This window comes from Balaenoptera physalus, assembly GCF_965194825.1.
Source record: "Balaenoptera physalus genome assembly, chromosome: 7".
NCBI classification, from domain to species: Eukaryota; Metazoa; Chordata; class Mammalia; order Artiodactyla; family Balaenopteridae; genus Balaenoptera; species Balaenoptera physalus.
In genome coordinates, this window is record NC_138886.1 from 38,371,691 (window position 1) to 38,388,266 (window position 16,576).

At 39.9% G+C, this 16,576-nt stretch overlaps 1 long non-coding RNA gene and 1 pseudogene across 2 annotated transcripts in view; one reads left to right on the forward strand and one right to left on the reverse strand.

Annotated features, from left to right (window-relative positions):
• The window catches only part of LOC309663858, a 424,398-nt gene that overhangs the window by 253,301 nt on the left and 154,521 nt on the right, over positions 1-16,576 (forward strand). The window lies entirely within an intron of this gene.
• LOC309663851 (TM2 domain-containing protein 1 pseudogene) overlaps positions 1,174-16,576 on the reverse strand; it is a 44,804-nt pseudogene continuing 29,401 nt past the window's right edge. Inside the window, exon 2 of the transcript XR_014268435.1 lies at positions 1,174-16,260. The product of XR_014268435.1 is annotated as a TM2 domain-containing protein 1 pseudogene (transcript). The remainder of the gene's footprint in view (positions 16,261-16,576) is intronic.

Here is a 16,576-nt window from a genome sequence, read left to right on the forward strand (position 1 = left end):
CCGAGAGGCTTGTCTGCTCACTGGGGCAGGTGGGGGCGGGGAGCTGAGGCTTGGGCTTCAGAGATCGGATCCCAGGGAGAGGACTGGGGTTGGCTGCGCGAACACAGCCTGAAGGGGGCTAGTGCACCACAGGTAGCCGGGAGGGAGTCCGGGAAAAAGTCTGGACCTGCCTAAGAGGCAAGAGACCATTGTTTCAGGGTGCGTGAGGAGAAGGGATTCAGAGCACCACCTAAACGAGCTCCAGAGACGGGCGCGAGCTGCTGCTATCAGCGCGGACCCCAGAGACGGGCATGAGACGCTAAGGCTGCTGCTGCAGCCACCAAGAAGCCTGTGTGCAAGCACAGGTCACTATCCACACCTCCCCTCTGGAAGCCTGTGCAGCCCGCCACGGCCAGGGTCCCGTGATCCAGGGACAACTTCCCCGGGAGAACGCACAGCGCGCCTCAGGCTGGTGCAACGTCACGCCGGCCTCTGCTGCTGCAGGCTCGCCCTACTTTCTGTACCCCTCCCTCCCCCCAGCCTGAGTGAGCCAGAGCCCCCGACGCAGCTGCTCCTTTAACCCCGTCCTGTTTGAGCGAAGAACAGACGCCCTCAGGCGACCTACACACAGAGGCAGGGCCAAATCCAAAGCTGAACCCGGGGAGCTGTGCGAACAAAGAAGAGAAAGGGAAATCGCTCCCAGCAGCCTCACGAGCAGCGGATTAAATCTCCACAACCAACTTGATGTACCCTGCATCACTGGAATACCTGAATACACAACGAATCATCCCAAAACTGAGGCAGTGGACTTTGGGAGCAACTGTAGACTTGGGGTTTGCTTTCTGCATCAAATTTGTTTCTGGTTTTATCTTTATCTTAGTTTAGTATTTAGAGCTTATTGCCATTGGTAGACTTGTTTATTGATTTGGTTGCTCTCTTCCTTTTTTTTTTAATATATATATATTTTCCTTTTTCTCTTTTTGTAAGTATGTATGTGTCTGCTTCTTTGTGTGATTTTTCTGTATAGATTTGCTTACCATTTGTCCTAGGATTCTGTCTGTCTGGTTTTTTTGTGTGTGTGTGTGTAGTTTTTAGCGCCTATTATCAATGGTGGATTTGTTTTTTGGTTCGGTTGTTCTCTTCTTTCTTTCTTTATTATTATTATTTTTTTACTTTTAATAATTTTTAAAAAAATTATACTTTAATAGCTTTATTTTATTTATTTATTTTTTCTTTCTCTCCTTCTTTTTTTTTCTCCCTTTTCTTCTGAGCCAAGTGGCTGACAGGGTCTTTGTGCTTAGGCCGGGTGTCAGGCCTGAGCTTCTGAGGTGGGAGAGCCAAGTTCAGGACATTGGTCCACCAGAGACCTTCCAGCCCCATGTAATATCAAATGGCAAAAGCTCTCACAGAGATATCCATCTCAATGCTAAGACCCAGCTCCACTCAATAACCAGCAAGCTACAGTGCTAGACACCCTATGCCAAACAACTAGCAAGACCGGAACAAAATCCCACCCATTAGCAGAGAAGCTGCCTAAAATCATAATAAGTTCACAGACACCCCAAAACACACCACCAGACATGGTCCTGCCAACCAGAAAGACAAGATCCAGCCTCATCCACCAGAACACAGGCACCAGTCCCCTCCACCAGGAAGCCTACACAACCCACTGAACCAACCTTAGCCACTGGGGGCAGACAACAAAAACAATGGGAAATACAAACCTGCAGCCTGTGAAAAGGAGACCCCAAACACAGTTAAGTTAAGCAAAATGAGAAGACAGAGAAATACACAGCAGATGAAGGAGCAGGGTAAAAACCCACCAGACCGAACAAATGAAGAGGAAATAAGCAGTCTACCTGAAAAAGAATTCAGAGTAATGATAGTAAAGATGATCCAAAATCATCAATGGAACAGGATAAAAAGCCCAGAGATACACCCACACACATATGGTCACCTTTTCTTTGATAAAGGAGGCAAGAATATACAATGGAGAAAAGACAGCCTCTTCAATAAGTGGTGCTGGGAAAACTGGACAGCTACATGTAAAAGAATGAAATTAGAACACTCCCTAACACCATACACAAAAATAAACTCAAAATGGATTAAAGACCTAAATAAGGCCAGACACTAGAAAACTCTTAGAGGAAAACATAGGCAGAACACTCTATGACATAAATCACAGCAAGATCCTTTTTGACCCACCTCCTAGAGAAATGGAAATAAAAACAAAAATAAACAAATGGGACCTAATGAAACTTAAAAGCTTTTGCAAAGGAAACTATAAACAAGATGAAAATACAACCCTCAGAATGGGAGAAAATATTTGCAAATGAATCAACGGACAAAGGATTAATCTCCAAAATACACAAGCAGCTCATGCAGCTCAATATCAAAAAAACAAACAACCCAATCCAAAAATGGGCAGAAGACCTAAATAGATATTTCTCCAAAGAAGACATACAGATTGCCAACAAACACCTGAAAGGATGCTCAACATCACTAGTCATTAGAGAAATGCAAATCAAAACTACAGTGAGATATCACCTCACACCAGTCAGAATGGGCATCATCAGAAAATCTACAAACACTAAATGCTGGAGAGGGTGTGGAGAAAAGGGAACCTTCTTGTACTGTTGATGGGAATGTAAATGGATACAGCCACTATGGAGAACAGTATGGAGGTTCCTTAAAAAACTAAAAATAAAACTACCATACGACCCAGCAGTCCTACTACTGGGCATATACACTGAGAAAAACCATAAGTCAAAAAGAGTCTTGTACCACAATGTTCATTGCAGCACTATTTACAGTAGCCAGGACATGGAAGCAACATGTGTCCATTGACAGATGAATGGATTAAGAAGATGTAGCACATACATACAATGGAATATTACACAGACATAAAAGGAAACGAAATTGAGTTATCTGCAGCGAGGTGGATGGACCTAGAGACTGTCATACAGAGTGAAGTAAGTCAGAAAGAGAAAAACAAATACCGTATGCTAACACATATATATGGAATCTAAAAAAAAAAACAGTGGTTCTGAGGAACCTAGGGGCAGGACAGGAATAAAGATGCAGACATGGAGAATGGACTTGAGGACACAGGGATGGGGAAGGGTAAGCTGGGACGAAGTGAGAGAGTAGCATTGACATATATACACTACCCAATGTAAAATAGATAGCTAGTGGGAAGCAGCTGCATAGCACAGGGAGATCAGCTCGGTGCTTTGTGTCCCCCTAGAGGGGTGGGATAGGGAGGGTGGGAGGGAGACGCAAGAGGGAGGGGATATGGGGATATATGTATACATATAGCTGAATCACTTTGTTATAAAGCAGAAACTAACACCATTGTAAAGCAATTGTACTCCAATAAAGATGTTAAAAAAAATAAAGTCATTCACATATCATTCATAATTATGACTTTATAGTTGGGATAAATCAATAGCACCTTAAAAATAAATATTAAAATAAATTGTTAAATCAGTTAAGAATTATTGCATAACTGAATGCTGAAGAGGGTGTTTGTGTATTGTAGTATCTGTATTCAAGTGATACTAAAGAATGTAGGAGCTATTTAATGTGTGTAACTTTTTATAAGTGAACATGAAATATTTAAACAGTCAAAACTCCCAAGTGATACCAAACAGACCAATTTTAACATCAACTGCTATACCCAGGAGTGATGTCAGATTAATGGGACACCTGAAATAACCATCATAAAAAGCTCCTAATTAAAAGGGGTGTTCCAGCTGTAGAGATAACTTGATCTTTTCTAACGCCAGGGAGATCTAGAAAAGACCTCTCTATGTAGCTGAAAAGGCATCCATACATTCACAGGCAGTAACAAACAGGACACAGTTTTTGCAGGAGTTTTGTGGGAGGCAGTTTTTACAGAAGGCAATTACGCTGGAGGATAATTGCACTTCCAGTGTTCCACAGGTCTGTGAAATTAGCAATCAAGCTTAGAAATAGCTAGAACAATAGAAATAGAGTAGATGGGTTGTGTGGAGCAATGGCAAGCGAAAACTTAGAACTCTACAATTAGGAGATAAACTCTAGCACCAGGAACCTAAAACACCAGGATGAGATGGGGGATGGGGTGGGGCGAGATGTAGGAAGGTCCAAAGATGATACATAATTAGCAACAGGTAGGAAGAAGAGGACCCAACTCAAAATCGGTCTGATTCTAGACAGAATTCTCCCTAGTTAGGGAGAATTAATAAGTGCCAGCACCCAATAGAGTTTTACTTGAACTTAATCTTTAATTTTGTTCGTTTTAGTTAACTGCTTAGTAACCTGAACATTTTATCTCATTGTGAGGGCTCCATTTCTTTAGAGGCATAATTTAACAATTATTATTTAAAGGCATAATGACTGATATTAGTAATGGAGAGGAGGCACCAAATCAGTAAACTGAACTGATGTCTTCTGGGACCTTGACAGTGTGGTATCGCATTAGCTACTGTATAAAGCCTTTTCCTCTTACATATACCAGCCCTTACACTTGTGCCCAGAGAATTAATCTGATGGGTTCCTCACTGATCCAAGGACAGAAGAGGATTTTTGACTGGCACCCTTTTCCTCAGGTTCCAGTTGTAAGTTACAGATAGGACACCTCCATGATCAGTTAATCTAATTAAACAGTGGAAAACTTTGCTAACTCTACCAAAACTCACATACCACTAATTTACCCTCATCCTCAACAGGAAAAGATGATTCACAAACCACTATCCCATGAGAGCCTTTTTATAAAGCTTTGTTAAGATCAGATGGTGTCTTGGTAACAGTACAGAATCAGTTAAAATTGTGGGGCAAAGACTAAAAATAAGACTAAAAGGCTAAACTGAATAGGCGACTCTGTTGCCTGTCTTGGGGTATGCTGCCATTTCATCCCTCAAATAATGAAATTGTTCTTGAAAGCTACTCTTTTAATACATAACATGCTGACCTTTTTAACACTTCTAATAAAGCCTCTAGTTCTGGGGACCTTGTTTCCACTTGATAATGAGAGTGTTCTCTTCTTACCCTCAGAGCAATAATACGTTCGGTCCACCACCTAGCCCAGTGGTTCTCAGACTTCCCTGCACTTTGGAATAATCCAGGGAGCTTTAAAATATACTGATGTGTAGATCCCACCTCCAGATTTTTTTTTTTTGAATAAGTCATACTTTTATTTTTCAGAAGCGAAAAGGACAAGTGGCAACTTCCCTTTGGAAAAGACATTAATATCAGAGTAATAAGCTATCTATCTCATAGAGACAGTAGCCGAAGAAAGACTATTATCATATAAATCTCAAAAAAGTTCTATTAAATACGTCTCAGAATAATATGTTTTTAACTAAAACAAGAAAACAAAAACATCAGCAACAACAAAAAATTAAATAGAATCCATAAAGTGGTATGTGAAGAAGGAAAAAGGAAAATCTGGAAAATCTACATACTGAGAGTTCTCTATTAAAATCAAGGAGGCCCAAATCTGTTTCTTTTAAACAATATTCATGGATATAACTGAGTTTTTCTAAATTTCTCATTGGTAATACTCAGTCTTGTAAGTCTGGTTCCATAATAATCTATAATGTAACTACTTCTATCTGAAGGTCCAACAATCTGAATTGAAATAAGAATGACATCAATTAGGCTCCCAATTCCACAAAGTCCTACAGTGCAAAACTTTAACAAACCCAAGGCAGGGTATCCAAGGTAAAATCTATCTGCTCCCAACCATCCAACAAAAAAGAGACAGTGCAACCGCCACCTTGTATGAATAGCCATTTACATTTCGGCAAGATATGGGCTTGAGAAACCAATTTCGTTTCCAGTAAAATGTGTTTCATTGCCACTAAAATCCTTACAAGTCATGTTAGGTGCTGGAAAACATGGAACATGAGCTGTGCAGTTTGTACAGTTAACTGGTTCTTGTGTAGCATCATTTATTTTTGGATCCTTACAAATATATTGTCCCACTTTGAGGTGCTCGCACGTGTCTCCTCGCCGCGGTCGCGGCAGCTCCCCAAGGTCCCGTGATTACTGACGCAAACCACAGAACACCCAGGAGCCCAGCGGCAGCAGTCTCAGAAGCAACCAGCCCGGAGGGCCAAGCGGCCGCCATGCTGGGCACCGGCGCGTCCCCCATAACTCACCTCCAGATATTCTGATTTGATTGGTCTGCTATGGAGATTGGGCACTGGGATTTCTAGAAGTTCCACAGGGAATTCTAACTTACAGCCAAGGTCGAAAACCATTCCTAAAGCTGAGTGCCTCTTTACCATTCGTGTTCATACAAACCATTTGAAGGTTTTGTTAAAATACAGATTTTGATTCAGTGAGGTTGGGGTGGAGCCTGAGACTCTGCATTTCCAACAAGCTTCTAGGTGATGCTGATACTCCTGATCTACAGACGACACTTGAATAGCAGGGATCTGGATTATTCTCACGCCCACAAAAAAATGTCTACGTTGTTGCCAGCATCTGGGATTCATGGTGATGACTAAATGGAATGTTTATGGTCATAGTCAGACATTCTTTTCAAATTATACCCCAACTGAATCTGAGTGCCCATAGTTATGGGCATGATTAAAGGACAGGAAGTGGGGGGGAGAGTACCTTAACAATAAAGATTTGTAGATTTGCACTTATATTCATGTTCCCCTCATCAGAAATGGTTTGCTTTCATAATGAGTTATTTCTTTTTTGAATTCAGTTAGAAACACAGATTCTTTCCCCACACGTATGCAGGACACTATGACACATTCATCATGATTTTATTTGACTCACAAGTCAAATAAAATTTTAACAATACTGTTAAAATTTTCAGTATTGTTCAAAATTTGACAATACTGTTAATGTTTTCAGTATTATGTGACTGTTTTATTGTATTATAAAGCAGAAAATTAACCTGATAGTGTATTGGTATGGATTTTTGGGACAATCCCATCTGAGAGGCAGGTTCTTTCAAATAAGTACTATCTTGAAATAAGATAGTCTTCCTTTGATCACCAGATTTCTCTAAAATATTTGAAGTCTATATGCCTTAAATATAAAGCTGGCAACGCAACTAAACTTTCAAAAAATGCCCATTGATAAATTTCGGCATGGCCCTGTTGCAATTTCAGAATTAAGTGAATTTCAAAGAGATGATATTTTAATCGATATAAGTTTTGTAATTTTTTTTTTTTTCATAAGGAGGATGAGGAAATGTGCTCATCTGGTCACCACTTCACAGAAGAATAAAAAGAAATGTCTTCCACATTTTCATACCACCCCTATACTAGCATTACCCTTCCTCTAGAGCCCCATGGGCCAAATCTGGTTCACTGCCTGCTTTTGTACCACCCACAAGCCAAAAATGGCTTTTGCATTTTTAAATGGTGGGACAAAAATCAAAAGAAAAATAATATTTCATGATGTGGAAGTTATATAAAATTCAAATTTCAGTGTCCATAAATGAAGTTTTATTGGGACATAGCCATGCTTATTTGTTTATATGTTGTCCAAGGCTGTTTTGTACTACAATAGCAGAGTTGAATATTTGGGACAGAGACCATGTGACCCACTAAGTCTAAAATATTTTTTTATCTGGCTCTTTACAGAAAAAGTTTGTTGATTCCTGCTCCAGAGATATACTCACTTTTCTTCATTCTTACTTGAAATTGAAGATGTGCTTTGTTTTGCAGATTATATCGGGTTTGCAAATGTTGATGCTTTATACTTGTGTGCCCATGCACGTGTGCGTGCACATGTAAACACACACACACACACTCTCACTCTAATTTTGTCTCCTTTAATTCTGCCTTCTCACTTCTGCTCTGACAACCAGGAAGTCTGAGCAGCATTTGCTTCAGAACCAACTCTATTTGCTTTTCCTGGCCACAAGAATGGAGTTCTTTAAGAAGGGAACAAAAGCTTGAAAGCAAAGAGAATCACCTTATCCTATTTCATGCTGCCTATTCTGGCCCAGCTCCTAGAAGCTGGGGTCTCTAACATATGCTACAACTTTTCTCCCAGGCTTCTGTGTGGAGAGCATTCCAAAAGGGAACAGACCTTTCTCTTGTTGCAATTTTCTATCAAGAAGACTTGTGAAAATAGAAGAGAAAACGTTAAAATCTCTGAGCACAAATGAGAGAGTTGGGATAACCTGTCAAGTCTACAGAAAGGATTTTCGTGTTTTTTTTTTTAATTTAAATAAAAAGCAGCCAGATTATTAGCCTTGATAAAGAACAAGAATTTCTATTTTCCTTTCCTCTAGGAAATGGCAGTATAAAAATAACCTCTGGACATGCATAAAGGAAAAGGGGAGAAAAAAAAGAAAGGAAAGAAATGCCTCAAGCTTTCATGTTATTTGAAAGTTTGTAGGTGGAGATATACTGATAACATATATGTTAAAGGTGCTGAGTTTCAGAAGGGACATTCACTTCTTTTGCAGAGATACTCTGGAACTATGATTGAATGACTCAGGAGAGAAAGACATAAAGGTGCAAAGACTCTGGCACCTTCAACAGTAGCATGGAGAGGTGGTAGAAGGAGAGTGAAAACCCAAACTCTAATCGTCAGTTACAAGTTCTATTGCTGTGGACATGGCCCCTAAACTTTTTGAGTCTCAGTTCCTGAAATTTTTAAAGAAGGATAATAGTGCTTCTCCAACTTCCCTCCAGGGGCTGTACTGAGATTTGAATGTGATAATATATGTTAATTTCATTTTGTTGATTGTAGAGATCTAATCCTTTTTAAGATACTGATTTCATCACCACTTATCCTGTGTCCTGAATTTTATCTCATTGCTCAATCAGTTTCCTTTTAATGCCCACAAAAACAGAACTTTTAAACTTATTCTCTATGTTGTAGCAGAAATTTTATTTCTTAGTGTCTACAAAAAATTTAAAAAATAAAAAAGACAGACTCAGACTCAAGATTCTCAGGGCAGCTGCTCCTACTGGGCCCCTCTTTCAAGACAAGGTAGCTGGGGCCTGACTCGACCAATTACTCCACAGGCCACCATGTTCCCAGAGCATGATAGAAATTGTCTTCTGGAAACAAAACAAAATAAAACCCATTCTATAGTTCCTGAAACTCTCCAATTTGAACGTGGCACCTATAGTCTCATTTTCCCACAGTTCTCAAATGAATGGAAATTGGAGCGCAATCAAGTAAAAGTAACAATGTACACTCAGAAATACATGCCTAAAGTAGTCTCGTATCTACCGCAGGTATCATTTATGGCCATGAACTATAATTATTATTTCCTCTGGAGTCAGTGGTGCTTTATTTCATTTTCTTGTTGTTGTTGTCGCTATTGTTTACATCCAGGTGTAGAAGATCACATAACCACTATCAGGAAAACTAATGTCTTGAAATAACATAACAGCATATGAAAAGAAGCCACACAGATCTAGTTGTATTATAATATTATGCTTTTTATATAGGTAAATACAGATATCATTACCAATTTGTCATATAAGAAGATGGACTTCTAGAGGTTAAACAGCACTTTCAAAATTATATGGCAAGTTTGTACAAATCTGATCCTTTAATTCTGGAATGCTTACATAGTCTTGTTCCCTGAGTGCTTAGTGGAAATATTCATTCATTCAAATACTCACAAAATACATACCAAGCACTTACTATGTATTGGGCCCTGCTTGTTTCTGGGGACTCACTGGGGAGAGTCATGGCCTCTTATATCTAATGGATGTGGACCTTCCATCCTGCATACAATACTACCTTTGACCCTCCTTTGGATCAAAGGTATCCTGGAAAAGATGGAACTCAAGCACAGACTGCACTCTTGGTTCTCTGAGCCCCCTCTCCCTATCGTGCCCCACTCTTGGCAAAGATTCCTAATGCCTCTTGAATACAAGAAGACAAGGAGGCTAAATTCATCATGTTCCAAAGAATAATGTTTGTGTTCTAAATGACTTATTTTACATTATAACTGCATACTTTTAACACCCAGAAAATATATTTCTACTACTGTTACACTTTTAGTGCTACAACAATACTAGATTCTGTCAGAAATGCCTCATGCAAAAGACCTTTATGTTCAATAATAGAGAAATGAGAAAATAAGATATGTTCTCTCAGTACACCACTAGGCAGGCATCAAAGTTTGTAATAACATGAAAAATGCTTGAGTAATAGTAACTTGCTTCACCAGCCCGGATAAATACAGCCACATCCTTTTTATTATTCTAATTAATCACTTACAAACCCGCATGCCTATATTGGCGGGCAGCTTTTTATCCCATGTCACCCAGAATCCAAATTATTAGGCCAGAGGATGGCCACCATTCTTCTCAATGAGGGGCAATACCACCAGTAGAGCAGCGCTGTTGACACTGTCCTAACAGGGACAACTGAGACTGGATGGGGGCCCCACGGCGACAGCAACGCCCGTGTACATTTACGTCACTAGGGTCACTCCACTGTCGCCTAGTCATGACTCCCGTACCAGGCTGGCCAGGCCTGGGGACGTATGAAGGCTCAGTACAAGATCTGCCAAGGCCAGACCTGTCTTAGAACCTTGTTTGAAACTTGTTGAAGCCCAAACTTTCTTTCTCTCTGCATGATTGCTCATCTGTCACTATTGTGGTTCTTTCCTGTCAGGGAGCCTCAGCCAAGGACACTGTGGTTTCCTCCAAATTTGTCTAATGTTGAATCTTATGGAGAAGGGGCTGGAATCTTAGTCCCTTCACACTCACAAGGCTGCCACGCCTCTGATGAAAAACTGATTCACAACCTTCACAAAAGGTTGAGGGCAAGGAGGGGAAACTTTGCTAAAACCAGAATGTTCTGGTCTGCATTTTAAGGAGAGACACAAAAACACCAGAAAAGGCTGCACAAGCTTTTACGTAACTAAGGTAAGCCAGTCAACTTTTTTTTTTTTTTTTTCTCATAATAAGAAAAATTTCTCTTAAGGAGACTTGCTGGCTCAGCCTGTGAAAAAGGAGGTTGCATGCTATTTTAAAATTCCATCCTACCAGTCACTTTGTTATACTGATGATTTTAAATATATATATATTATATTGTAAATGGGTTAATAAAAATCCTGGATATCCAATTAAAAGAGGAAAGTGGAACTTAGCAGGAGCCTACAGGGAACTTGCCCTTTCCTCATAACCCTACTTCACAGAAAGCTGTCCAGGGGAAAGGAAAGGAAAGAAGAGAGAAATACTTCCTGCTCACCTCAAGCAATGGTGTGGCACAGGTGTGATCACAGTTACAAGGAATACGAGGAAATCAGTGTGCCCGAAGAAGCTGAGTTCCCAGACTCTGGCCTTGGTACCAAAGTGACAAAACTCAGACACATGGTTGCTTGAGGGGTAGCATCCTGAGAGGTTTGGAGTTAGGAGCGGGGCTGGGAGCAAGAAACCAGAGTGGAAGAAGAGAGGCAGCCCAGCAGTGTCATGGCAGCCAAAAAGCAAGTAAGAAGCTGGGAGAAAGTGTTTGGCCATGAGACTTGCCCACTGAATATCCTTAGACACATGCCCATGTAGATGTGTTATGGCGAAAGACATATTACATGATACAATCGACACTGTACGAAGAAACAATATACGTAAAATAGGAAGGAAATATATCAAAGCAGCAATTGTTATTCTCTCTCAATGGTGGGAATACAGACCATTCCCCCCTGTTATTTACACTTTTATTGCTATTTTGCAAAATTTTTTAAATAATTATGATTTGCTTTTTAACTTTTTAATTAATTTTTAAATAAGTAGTTTACTTAATGATCAATTCTTTCTGAACTAGCTAATATAATAAGTAATGTAATGTTCCTTATTTTTATGGCTATGTGTTTCTTTTTCATAATTTTTAAGTCACAGGAAAAAAAGCTATACAGTTTGAATTTGCCTGTGGCTTAGTAGTTTGGTAAACTCATACTTGGCATAAGCATTAGTCAAACAGCAAATGAATTGTTTGCATAATGGAAAAATAAATATTCTTAACATTATTAATCAAAATGTCTCATGCAGTTTGCAACTTAAAGCTAGAGGGCAGGATCTGGGACACACAGCTGAAAAATCCATTACCCTGCTAACTACAAGACACCCAAACTATGGCTAGATCATCAGGCAGCTGCCAAAATGGAAGGAAGATAAGGTTGTTGAAAAGTTGAAATTAAAATGTTAATCAAAATTGAGTAACAGAAGGTAGGCCATAACAATACGGCCAAAATATTTCTTTTTAGTGTTAATGAATATATTTTTACCTTGCAGAATTTCACAGGAAGAATCTATGTCAAGTGGTGAAAATCCTAAGAACAAAACAAAACCCCATTGAGAAGACTGCTAATGATACAATAAATGTAGTCTCTGCAGAACCCTCTTATGTACATTATCTTATTTATTACAATGTGGGATATATATTAGTATCACATGATAAAACTGATAGTTTTTTTGTTTTTTTGTTTTTAAATTTAATTAATTTATTTATATATGGCTGTGTTGCGTCTTTGTTTCTGTGCAAGGGCTTTCTCTAGTTGTGGCAAGTGGGGGCCACTCTTCATCGCGGTGCGCGGGCCTATCACTATTGCAGCCTCTCTTGTTGCGGAGCACAGGCTCCAGACACGCAGGTTCAGTAACTGTGGCTCACGGGCCCAGCTGCTCCGCGGCATATGGGATCTTCCCAGACCAAGGCTCGAACCCATGTCCCCTGCATTGGCAGGCAGATTCTTAACCACTGTGCCACCAGGGAAGCCCGTAAAACTGATAGTTTTTAAAAAGGCATTCACCTAGTTAGTCAAGAGAAACTTGGGTCCTCTGTCTCTAACTCCAGAACTTTTTCCCACTTAAAAAAGAAATCCATATGCACAAAATACAGAGCATGAAAACCTACATGCCTATTACAGATTCTAAATAAAGTATGTTATCTCAATGAAATCCTTAAAAGCAATGTCCTCAATCCAATAGCCATTTATAATACTCCTAAAAAGCCAAGAAATCTGTCTTGATTTAGGTTCCCCCAGAAGCAGACCCTGAGAGAAGGATTCAAATGCAAGTAGTTTATTTGGGAGGTGATCTCAGGAAACAACAGTAGGGAAGTAGAGTAGTGAGGCAAAAAAGGAAGGAAGGAAAGGAGGGAGGGAGGGAGGGAAAGAGATGGGAGGAGGGAGAGAGAGAGAGACAGAGAGAAGAAAGTCAGTAAAGGACGTGTTATCAAACCGGTTACCCCTGCGGGCAACTAGAGCTTAATCTCCCTGGGGACGTTTAGGAGACAGTGCAGAACACGCTCCAGAATGATCTCAACTTAAGGACAAGGAAGCTGAGTATTTATCCACCAACCTTTCTGTCTTTGGCTTGGGGCTTGTTCCAGGAGCATATAGAACTTCTGACTTTGCCTTCATGCAAGCCAAACCTGTGACCAGAAAAAAGACCTCTGGCTGGTGCTTGCCATAACAGTCTTCAGCATGCAGAGCATTCTGGAAGATATGGCCAGAACATCAAAATCTCATGCTGCAGCGCCCAGTTTGGGCAGCTTTATCTGGGTGAACATGTATATAGCATTTATATCTAAGCATTTTGCATACACTTCTATGACTTAGGTTTTATTACTATCCCCACTTTTCAGATGATAAAACTTAGGCACAAAGAGGTTAAATGACTTGCCCAAGCTGGAATTGAACTCAAGAACTACTGACTTTGAACTTAAGCACTCTGATTCCAGAGTCCATATTCTTACCCATCTTGATATATCACCTCGACTGTGGCCGAGGCTGGTCGGCCCACATGAAGAACTGTCAAGGAGTTTGGGGAGAGCTTCCTATTAAGGCTCTAAGAGAAGGTGTGGTGTCTCCTTCCTCATTAATCCTCACTGACTCCAAAGAAAGTAGCCTCCGTTGTCTGTTGCCCTTGTTACCAAAGGTCAGCCAAGACACACAGTCAGAATCAGGAAATGAAGACCTGCAGGAGAGTCATTTCCCTACCATCTGCCTCCCACACGCTGTCCACACATAAGCCTCTAGATTTCCTAGAATTTCTCTTCAGAATCCAGATAGTCCAGCAGTCATTTTGAGACACCATAATTTTCACTAACAGTTTCAATTCTATGAGCCTTTAAGCCTGTCTCTCCACAATGCTGTAGTAGCCTAGGGATGGAATCAGTTTGACCAGGGACTGAGAGCAAAGACGCAATTTAGCTCTATTTCAACTGACTGTGTAACTGCCAAAGACACAGCATTAGGCAGGTGGTAAATTAGCTACCTGGAGAGGTTCTTTCGTTCCTTCAGGCCACTGAGGCATTAAAAACTCTATGAGTATCTACCAGGCAGTGTTGTAAATTCTTGTGAAACTCTACGTTAGCACAATTTTAGGAAAATCACTTATTCTAGGTAACCTAATTAGAAAAGTAGCAAGGCATAGTAGCAGGCTTCTTTAAGACTATGAGCCTGAATACCCATCTGAGTTTGGTAACAAAATTTGGAATTGATTCTAATAGGTTTAGACACTAAGCACTCCCTGCCAATTCTTTCCAATTAAACAGAGAATAGAAACGGATGAGAAATCAATCAGAATAAAATGAAACACCTTTGATCACCTTGGGTGGGATCTGAGAATGGGCCCACTACTTTGTTGTCTTATATTATCCTGTGGCATTATCAAATTTTTCCTGAGACAAACTAGCAAAGCAGAATGGGCTCATATTTCTTTAGCAGAATAGCAGTGAAGGGGGGTCAAGATTACATTTAATTCTTCCCTGTTTCAAGAATGTTATGGACATGATTATGTTCCCAACTATTTTAAGCAGTAACATAAGTATATACATCCAAAAAATTAAATTAAAAAAAAACCCTGGAAGATACATCAGATGTTTTCTTTCTACCACACTGCATTTTCGAATTCAGTAAATCTCTTTCTATTATAAATTTCTTAGAAATACTGAAAACTTCTTTCACATTTCCCATGTGCGTGGGGAGAGAATCAGCATAATGCCAAGTTTAGAGGCTCCTTGCATTTCTTATTCATTATTTTTAGGTATTACCAGGGCAATGTGTCTTCCCATTCTTGGCACAGGGAAGGCTCTCAATATATACTTCTTTTTTAGGCACGGTAGAATACAGCAGAAAAAGTATAGAACTCCTGGTATTCCAACTTCAGTTCAACAGCTACAATTTCCCAGCCATTGTCACTTAACATCTCTGATAATAACACCTACCTCATAAAATTACTGTGAGGATTCAATGGTATGCTCTAGTCAGCTCTTACAACTGGTGAGAAACAAATGTGCGCATCACTTAAATTCTGAATGCAGTAACATCATGCTGTAGCATGAAATCAGCCATGGTATGAATATTTGCCATAGAAATTGACAAAAGCTACAAATTAGGGCTTCCCCCCGCCTCGCCCCAGAGGCCTGGTTTACTAGCTCATTACTAAAAATTATATAATGTGCAAAATGTTTAACAGAGCATCCAGCTCTTCCCCCTTTCCCTTCCTGTTTTGAAGGGTTTGCAAAGATAGTTTTACATCTATATCTAGAATACTATAGTAACGATTTCACTTTATAATCAGTCATTTGTTAAGGATTTGCCCTTGCTGTAGCTTCTGACAATAATACGAAGCTATTTGTTAGGATGACCTTGATTAGAATTTAAATGCCAAGTGAAACTCTGCTCTAGTATTTTGATCTCTGATACTTTGCTTAAGCAGGGCTAATATATGCCACATTTGAGTTTTTTAATTGCCTGGGTTCTACTGAGGAGCTGGCACTTTCTGTTCAGCCTCAAGGGGCATCCCCCCAAAAAGTTTTCCCTTTAATCAAGGGACTCGCTCAAGAAATCACACCACCCTGCTGCAACAGTTGGGAAAACTGATGTATTCCCAGCAGACATATAAAATGCTACTAAAATTATTTGACAGTTCAATTCAACATGTCACACTAGACAAAAAGTGAAATCTGTGACATAGAATTTACCATAGACTTGGTGAAGTGGAACCAAATGCTACACCAGAAGGTGCTGTAATTGGAAGCCTGTAGAAGGCTGACTTTCTAATAATGTGCAGGGGATGTGGTAGGAACAGTGGGTATAAAGGCATCAGAGGTTCTCTTTCTCCTGGTGACTAAGGGAGAGTTCTTCATGAAACCCAATAGGACATCAGTATCCCTCCTGACCCATAAGATCATGAATGGCAGCTGGAATTCTACTGTGTATAAAATGTTGGAAATATTTTTATGATTGATTCCTCTTACCATCTCCAGAAAGCAGTAATGATACCACACAGATGAAATTCCATCTCAGAGACGCTTTGGAGTCATTCTGGTAAGCAGTAATATAGCATCCTGTGTTAGGAAGAATGACATAGTTGTCAAAAGACTGTGCCCCATGTTTTAATTCTGCCATTCGCATGTGACCTTGGGCAAATTCCATGATTTCTATAAAAATCAATCTTTTCATCTTTATAGGAAGCATCCATACAGGATCAATATGAGGGCCAAATACTGAAAATACGCCCTATATAGTAAAGCACAATACCAAGTGCAAAAGGTTATTACTACTTGGACATTTTTGGTCATATCCTACCAAAAAGAAAAGCCTTTTAATGCAAAACATCTAATTTGGCATTAATAGTAAGCCAAACCACACATCTCAGGAATC